The sequence below is a fragment of the Pleurodeles waltl genome, chromosome 8, assembly GCF_031143425.1.
Source record: "Pleurodeles waltl isolate 20211129_DDA chromosome 8, aPleWal1.hap1.20221129, whole genome shotgun sequence".
Lineage (NCBI taxonomy): Eukaryota > Metazoa > Chordata > Amphibia > Caudata > Salamandridae > Pleurodeles > Pleurodeles waltl.
The window spans coordinates 88,740,830-88,748,939 of record NC_090447.1 but is presented as its reverse complement, the minus strand read 5'-3'; positions in this window follow the sequence as shown (position 1 = coordinate 88,748,939).

Sequence of the window (8,110 nt, the reverse complement as noted above, 5' to 3'; positions counted from 1 at the left end):
TTGATTTGCAAAATCAGATAGTGGTTACAAAATGTTGTTCGGCAATTTGTGAGTTTGTGATCACATTCTGCAACCACTACCTTAGAACATCTGGCCCTTACACTCAATTGAACTATTTCACGTGCAAAGGTACAAAGGTAGTTCAATGTTTGTCTTCCCCTTCACAGAGTCAGCATCTTCCCCAGTGTTGTAAAATGCAACTGTAAGCCCATGTGCTTTTGTCTGCAGTCTAGCAATGTTAACAAGCTCACCCCATCATATAAAACAACGTACTGAGAAATGCATGCAATGTGTTGACATTTTTCATGCAAGGAAATGTAAGTATATAGTTGTCCCTCTTTCAAAGCCCTTGACCATGGAATGCTGACAGTCCAGAATGTAAACAAAGACATGGCAACGTTGTGCTCTTAGCCCTCGAGCAGTAAATGGTGCCTCTTTTAGGGTTACACAAAAGCAATCAATACAGTAATACCACTAAACCGAAAGTCTTACCTGCCCTATGAACAGTAGGTGAATACTCCAATAGTTTTCAGGAGTATTCTTACATGTTCCTTGGAAAAGAAGTGCTTGCGGCCAGGACACTATCTCCCTATTGCCCACACAGTGATGATCTGACAAGGAAGCTACTGATGTCCTATTGGGTGAGCCCTTAACCCAGTATTAAACTGTTAAGGCAATGTTACCCAAACTAAAATGGCACGCAACAGTTTTGTGCAGGAAAATCATGCTAATACTTGAATATTGAAATGAATAAAATTAGAGAATAAAACAAAATGTTGGGAACATCAACATGTACATAGTGAGCAGTTCATAGTGTAAACTTTTCTTGTTCTTGTTAGTTGAAATATTAATTCAAGACGACTTTCAGGCTGCTGTGTCTGTCAGTTTTATTCATAACATAAGGCCTAATTTTGAGTTTTGTGGATAGGTTACTCTGTCACAAATGTGAAGGATATCCGTCCTTCGTATTACAAGTTCCAATATAGCCTATGGAACTTGTAATATGGCGGACAGGATATCCATCACGTTTGTGACAGAGTAACCCAAACTCTACATCAGGCCCACAGTTCTCCCAACTACTATTCAATTCATCAGATATATATAGACAAATATATGTATATTTATATATCTCTAAATATATAAATATATATAAATATACATAGATATATTTATTAACTGAAAAAACAACTGTTAAAGTGACGTTATAGATATGAATTGTAAGAATATTTATTTTTACATTACAAAAGCCGTAGAAATTCACCGAAAAAACAAAGCTTAAAGGCATGTTATAGTTAGGTGAAAATGTCACGTAAAACATACAGTGTGAGACTAAAGAAACATTGAAATTCACCAGTTATATTTATCTCAAGTAACTATAACTCGTACCCTGAGGTAACTATAACTCGTGCACCCACCATTCACAGTACAATCAACAATGATGGCTTTTCAGATGTGACTAAGGAGGTTATAAATGTAGTCAATTAATATGTTGTGAGTGATTTAATTTGCAAGGGTAAAAGCAGTGCATGTTGAGGGTGCAAGTTGACAAATTATAGCACCTATTTGGAACGTTTTATGGAGATTCGTCAAACAGGGCCATAGTTATTAGCAACACAAATTTTTTTTTCCTATGGAACAGCTGACTGCCATTGGGTAACATACATAGGTAAAAATATATATATATATCAGTATACAGTTCCATCAGTAAGTAAACAGCTGCACACCAAAGTCCAAACACTGGTTATTTATTGACACCAAGAACAAAGCGTTTCAGCTACCAATGTACCCTTTGTCATGACCTAGTATTAAATATATATATATAAACATATATTATATATATATATATATATATATATATATATATATATATATATATATATATATATATTAAATAATGAGCGCCAGTGCCCAAAGCACTACTCAGAAACTGGTGGAAGTGCTATTAAATGTCAGCATGCTAAATACCGAGGCTGTGTATTCTTCAATGTACTTTATGTCTCTTTAATCCACTGTCAGACGCCACTTGCTCCTTATCTTGTGCGTGCAGCTTTCTGTTTTCTCCTTTTGTGATGGATTTTTCAGTTTTTCTCTTGATCCTTCTGTTCTGTTTGTGTCTTTTTCCTTCTGGTGCTCTTCAGAAATGCCTGGTGAGGGAAAATAGGTGCCAGCCCCCAAAAGTGAGTGCCAGTGCGCACTACCCCCGACAACCACCAGCTGTAATTAAGCACTGGTGTTGTGAACTCGCTAGCCACACTATATTAGCTATACCTCGTGCCTTCTCTATGCACTGCTTATACCCTTCATATTACATCAATTAGAGCATGCTAAAATATTGCATTTCTAACAGGAGTGAGGACATGTCTTATCAAATTATTTATGAGAACTCTGTGCATGGTAGAGTGTTGAGTTACAGTTATGTAGTGTGGCTAGCGAGTTCACAACAATGTGTACAAAGGTGCATGAGTTAGAGGATGTTTTGTACGGGGCACAAGTTCTACTTGTAAGTTATAACTATAACTTTGGAATTTATAATGTTTATTATAGTTGTCAAATGGAACATCGTCAAGTGGAATGTCATCACGTGGAATGTCTCTCAGTGGAGTATAGTGCTAAAGAATAGAGTGGCTAAGAGTGGAGTACAGCAGAGTAGAGTGTCATACAGTAGACTGTTGTTTAGTCATCAGGTGGAGTATTGTAAAGTACAGTGGAGGATAGTGTGGTATAGAGTAGTGTTGTTCAGTGGAGTGTCGTAGAGTGGTGTGTCATAGAGTGGAGTATCATAGAATGGTATATAGTGAAGTAGAGTAGCGTACAGTGGAGGGGTGCACAGTGGAGTCGATTGTTCCTGAGTGGAGTGCCATAGAACAGAGTATGTTGTAGAGTACAGCCGAATGCCATACAGTGTAGTGTTGTAGAGTATAGTAGAGTGCCATGCAGTTGAGGGGAATACACTCGAGTATTCTTCTAGGTTGGAGTTGCATACAGTGAAGTGACATGTCATAGAACACAGGTGAGTATCATACATTGGAGTGTCATAGGGTGGAGCGTTGTCCAGTGAAGTGTCATGGAGTGGCATGGAGTTCAGTAGAGTGTTGTAGAGTGGCATGGCATAGAGTGGAGTAGGCTGGAGTAGAGTTTCATGGAGTGTAATAGATTGGAGTGTGTAGTGTCGTAGAATTGAGTGGAGGAGAGTATCTTAGAGTGGAGTGGCATGCTGTACAGTGGAGTGGAGTGGCGTGTTGTAGAGCAGAGTGGAGTGGAGTGACGTGTCATGGTGTCATACAGTGTAGTACAATTAGGCAGTGTGGAGGGGCATACAGTAACGTAGAGTGGCATACAGTGACATAGAGTGTAGTAGAGTGTTGTGGAGTTGCAAGTAGTGTCATGGAGTGGCATACAGTGCAGTAAATCATCAGAGAGTGCACTGGTGTGTTATAGAGTAGAGTGGTGGAGCATAGAGTTGAGTAAAGTGTCATAAATTGGAGTGGCTTGTCATAGAGTGTCAGAAAGTGTTCTGGAGTGGAGTAGAGTGAAGTGGCATAGAGGGCAGTAGACTGTTGTAGATTGGAGTGGCATAGATTGCAGTGGCATAGAGTGTCATAAGGTTGATTTGCATATTATGGCATAGAGTGGTGTGGCGTGTAGCAGAGTAGAGTGGAGCAGTGTGTTATAGAGCAAAGTGGAGTAAAGTGGGGTAGAGTGGCATACAGGTAATTGGTTAGAGTGTTGTCCAATGGAGTAGAGTGTTGTGAAGTGGCAATAGAGTGGAAAAGAATGTTGTAGAGTGGCATAAAGTGGAGTAGAGTGTTGCAGAGTGGAGTGTAGGGGCATAGAGTGGAGTTGAGTGTCGAATTGTGGCATAGAGTGTATTAGAGTGTTGTAGAGTGGAGGTGCATAGCATAAAGTGGAGTATAGTCCCATAGATTGGAGCGGCATAGAGAGGAGTGTCGTACAGTGGCATAGAGTGGGCTGAAGGTTCATACAGTGGAGTAGAATGGAGTGGCATAGTGTACAGTGGAGTAGAAGTAAAATGCTATAGAGTGGAGTTACATGCTTTACAGTAGTGGCGTGAAGTGGAGTAGAGTGGAGTGGTGCAGAGTGTAGTACATTGTGGTAGAGTGGAGTGAGGTCGAGTGTCTTAGAATCAAGTGGCATAGAGTGGCATAGAGTAGTATGTTATAGAGTAGAGTGGAGTAAAGTAGGGTGGAGTGGAGTACAGGGAGTTGTGTAGACTGTTGTAGAGTGGCATTGTGTTGTAGAGTGGAATAAAGTACAGTAGAGTGGCCCAAAGTGGTATGGACTGTAGGACAGTGTTGTACAGTGGAATGTCATGGAGTGGACTATAGTGCGATACAATGGTGGGCATACAGTGTCGCCAAGTGGAGTAGAGTGTTGTAGAGCAGAGTAAAGTGGAGTGGCATACAGTGCAGTGGCATAGAGTGTAGTGTCATTGGGTGTTATGTCGTAGAATGGTGGAGTAACATAGAATGGATTAGAGTGCTGTAGAGTGGAGTGGTGTAAAGTGCCATAGCGTGTGGTAGAGTGGAGTGGCACAGAGTGTTGTAGAGTGGCAGAGGGTGGCATAGAGTGGAGTGGCATAGAGTGGAGTACTGCAGGAGAATGGACTAAAGTGGAGTAGTGTGTCAGAACAGAATGGAGTAAAGTAGGGAAGAGTGGCATGGAGGGAGTTGAGTAGTGTGTAGTAGAGTGGCGTAGAGTATTGCACAGTGGCATAGAGTGTAGTAGTGTGTTGTAGAATGGAGTTGCATAGAGTAGAGTGCCATAGAGTGCCGCAGGATAGAGTGAAGTGCCATACAGTGATGTAGATTGGGGTAAGGAGTACAGTGGAGTGGAGTTGAGTGGAGTGGGGTGGCATACAGTGGAGTAAAGTCTCATAGAGTGGAGTTGCATGTTGTACAGTAAATGGCGTGGAGCGGCGTATAATAGAGTGGAAAAAGTTGCCATATACAGGAGTGGAGTGTTGTGCGTACAGTCTTGGATAGTGTCATAGGGTGGAGTAAAGTGGAGTGGGATAGAGTGGAGTACAGTATAGTAGCATACAATGTCGTAAAGTGGAGTGGCATTGAGTGTCGCAGAGTTGAGTGGCATAGAGTGGAGTGATGAGGAGTGGAGTAGTGGAATAAAGTGCAGTTGTGTGTCATAGAATAGTGTGGAGTAAAGTGGGCAGGAGTGGCATACAGAAAGTTGTATAAAGTGGAGTACAGTGTCATAAAGTGGAATAAAGTGGAGTAGAGGTTCGTACAGTGGCATAAATTGGAGTCAGTGTTGTACAGTGCAGTACAGTGTGGTAGAGTGGAGGAGTCTGGGGTGTCTAGTAAAGTGTTATATAGCGAACTAGAGTGAAGTGGCATACAGTGAAGTGGCGTAGAGTTGCGAAAAGTGTTACAGAATGAAGTGGCATTCAGTGAGGTGGAGGAGAGTGGTGGAAAGTGTCATACAGTGGAGTTGAGTGTTGTGGAGTGGCAATAGTAGAGTATGGTAGAGTAGAGTGGCATAGAATTTCTTAGAGTGGAGTGACATAAAATGGCATAGAGTGAAGTAGCATTGAGTGTAGTAATGGAGTAGAGTGGAGTAGTGTGACATAGAGAGAAGTGTGGTTAAGTGGTGTGGAGTGTGCATACAGGGAGTTGTGTAGAGCATTGTAGAGTTGAGTAGACTGTTGTAGAGTGGCATAGACTGGAGTTCACTGTTGTACAGTGGAGTACAGTGTGGTAGAGTGGAGGGGCACAGAGTGAAGTAGAGAATCATAGCACAAAGGAGAATGAAGTGGCATAGATTGGATTGGCATTGAGTGGAGTGTTGTACAGTATCATGTAATAGAGTGGTGGAGTGACAGAGTGCAGTAGAGTGTTGTCGATTGGAGTAGCATAGAGTAGAGTGTCAGAGTGGAACACAGTGGAGTGGCATACAGTGTAATAGAGTTGAGTGGCATAGAGTGGCGTAGAGTGGAGTAGGATGTTCTAGAGTAGAGTGGAATAGAGTGGGGTGAAGTGTTGTAGAGGCAGTTGCATAGAGTGTAGTATAGTGGAGTGTAGGTACATAGAGTGGAGTATTGTGTCGTACTGTGGTATAGAGTCTAGTATAGTAATGTAAAATGGAGCTGCATAGAATGGAGTAGTGTGGTAGATTGGAGCGACATAGAGTGGAGTGTCCTACAGTGGTGTAGAGTGGGGTTAAGTGTTGTATAGTGAAGTAGTGTGTAGTGGAGTGGTGTAGCATAGAGTGGAGTAAAGTGTCATAAAGTGGAGTGGGATTTTGAACAATGGAATGGCGTGGAGTAGAATAGAGTGGAGAGGCATACCGTAGAGTGGAGTGGCATACCGTAGAGTGGAGTAAAGTGTCATATAATGGAGTGCTGTGTCATACAGAGAAGTTGAGTGGCATGTCATGTCAAAGAGTGTCAGAAAGTGTTGTAGAGTGTAGTAGAGTTGAGTGGCTTAGAGTGGAGTACTGTTGTAGAGTGGAGTGCCGTAGAGTAATGTGCTAGAGTGTTGTAGACTCAAGTGGCGTAGAGTGGCATAGAGTGGCATGGACTGGAGTGGAGTGTCAGAGTAGACTTGAGTAAAGTGGGGTGCAGTAGTGTACATGGAGTTGTGTAAAGTGTCACAGAGTGGAGAAGAGTGTCAAACAGCGGCATAGAGTCTGGTACAGTGTTGTAGAATGGAGTTGCATAGAGTGGAGTCCAGTGGAGTATAGTGTCATAAGGTGGAGTGGGATTTTGTATAGTGGAGTGGCATAGCATAGAGTGGAGTAAAGTATCATATAGTGGAGTGGCAGGTCGTACAATGAAGTGGAGTGGCGTATCATGTCATAGAGTGTCAGAAAGTGTTGTAGAGGGGAGTAGAGCTCAGTGGAGTAGAGTTGTAGAGTGGAGTGGCGTAGAGTAGAATAGTGTAGTAGAGTCAAGTGACCGAGTGCCATAGACTGAAGTACAGTAGAGTGTCAGAGTAAAGTGGAGTGAAGTGGGATGCAGTAGTGTACAGGGAGTTGCATAAAGTGTAACAGAGTGGAGTGCAGTGTCATACAGTGGCACAGAGTCTAGTAAAGTGTTGCTGAATGGAGTTGCAGAGTGGACTAGAGTGTTGTAGATTGTAGTAGCATAGAGTGAAGTGACCTACAGTGGTGTAGAGTGGGGTAAAGTGATGTATAGTGGAGTAGAGTGTAGTGGAGTCCAGTGGAATGGTGTAGGACAGAGTGGAGTAAAATGTCATAGAGTGGAGTGGGATTTTGTACAGTGGAGTGGTGTGGAGTAGAATAGTGTGTTGGAAAGTGGCATAGGGTGGAACAGAGTTGCAGAGTGGAGTGGCATAGACTGGAGTAGAATGGAGTAGAGTGTCAGAGTAGAGTGGAGTAGAGTGGGGTGCAGTAGTTTACAAGGAGTTAGATAAAGTATCAGAGTGGAGTAGAGTGTTGTATAACGGCATAGACTGGAGTAGAGTGTTGTACAATAGAGTACCATAGAGTAGAGTAGAATGTGGCAGATTGGAGGGGCATAGAGTGTTGTAGAGTGGAATACAATGGAGTGGCATAGAGTAGAGTATTATACAATGTCATGTTGTAGATTGTTGTATCATAGAGTATCAAGGTGTACAGTGTCATGCGTAGGGTATTGTGGCGTAAAGTATTGTGGTGTACAGTGGAGTGGTATAGAGTGAAGTACCATAGAGTGCAGTGGTGCAGACTAGTGTGGTGTGTTGTTGAGTACAGTGGAGTGGCATAGAGTGGAGTGGCATACAGTGGATTGGAATAATGTAGAGTGGTATAGAGTGTAATAGCATAGGCTAGAATGGCATAGAGTGGAGTGGCATAATGTAGAGTGGTGCACAGGGGAGTTGCCTGTAGTGAAATAACATTGGGTAAAGCAGCACTGAGTGGAGTGTCCCACTGTGACGTAGAGTGGGGAAAAGTGTCACATCGTGAAGTAGAGTAAAGTGTCATAGAGTGGAGTGGAATTTTGAACAGTAGAGTGCTGTGGATTAGAGTGGAGTGGCATAGCATAAAAGTGGAGTAAAGTGTTATTTAGTTGAGTGGCATGTCGTACAGTGGAGTGGCATGTCGTAGTGTGTCAGAAAGTGTTGTAGAGTTGAGT